At 39.0% G+C, this 1,039-nt stretch overlaps 1 non-coding gene across 1 annotated transcript; it reads right to left on the bottom strand.

Annotated features, from left to right (window-relative positions):
* Positions 1-602: 602 nt before the first annotated feature.
* On the bottom strand, positions 603-709 carry LOC121212771 (small nucleolar RNA R71). Its single transcript, XR_005908145.1, has one exon. It is a non-coding gene; the product is annotated as a small nucleolar RNA R71 (small nucleolar RNA).
* Positions 710-1,039: the final 330 nt, after the last annotated feature.

The following is a 1,039-nucleotide window of genomic DNA, read 5'->3' as shown; positions in this document are numbered from 1 at the left end:
TTCTTTCTCTTGGCAGGTTTTTATAGTTTATGACTAGAGGAAACCCGTCACGACCACTACTATTTGATGAAGAAATCAATCGCATAGTTCGCAGACATCAAAGAGAAATAAGGTGAAGCTTAAGATACACAGAGAACGAGCAAGAGGATGATACTCAATCCTCAACCGAAGAGATGGCTGAAAACCAAGACAATCAGCTACCTCCTACAATTGCGGTTAATCAAAATCCTGCTCCATGCACTATGTATGGTTATGCTAAACCTTCTTTAATAGGAACTGAATCAAGCATAGCTAGACCTGCTGTAGCTGCAAATACTTTTGAACTAAAACCTAACACTATTCAAATGATACAACAATTTGTTCAGTTTGATGGTTTGCAGGATGAGGATCCCAACGCTCACTTAGCAAACTTCTTAGAACTATGCAATATATTTAAAATTAATGGTGTTTCTGATGATGCCATTCGTCTTCAGTTATTCCCCTTTTCATTGAGAAACAAAGCTAAACAGTGGTTGAACTCATTACCATGAGGGTCAATCACAACTTGGGAACAAATGACCGAAAAATTTCTATTAAAATATTTTTCGCCTGATAAAACGGCTAAATTACGTAATGATATCTCTTCGTTTGTGCAGATGGACTTAGAAACTCTTTACGATGCATGGGAGAGATACAAAGACTTGCTGAGAAGGTGTCCTCACCATGGGTTACCACTTTGGCTACAGGTTCAAACATTCCATAATGGCCTGAATCCTTCGACTCGACAAGTGGTTGACGCAGCTGTTGGCGGAACCATCAATAATAAAACACCTGAAGATGCCTATGAGTTTATAGAGGAGATGTCACTGAATAACTATCAGTGGCAAGTTAGGAGGACTAAGCCAACTAAAACAGTAGGCGTTTATAATGTCGATTTGGTTACTATGCTATCAAACCAGGTAGAATTTCTAAATAAAAAGATTGATGGTCTACTTGGTTCTACTTAGGTACATCGAGTAATGAGGTGTGAGACGAATGGAGGAGGAGCATGCACAGAGTA

Source organism: Gossypium hirsutum, chromosome A13, assembly GCF_007990345.1.
Source record: "Gossypium hirsutum isolate 1008001.06 chromosome A13, Gossypium_hirsutum_v2.1, whole genome shotgun sequence".
Taxonomy (NCBI): Eukaryota; Viridiplantae; Streptophyta; class Magnoliopsida; order Malvales; family Malvaceae; genus Gossypium; species Gossypium hirsutum.
The sequence above is the reverse complement of the archived record's forward strand: the minus strand, read 5'-3'. Positions and strand labels throughout refer to the sequence as shown.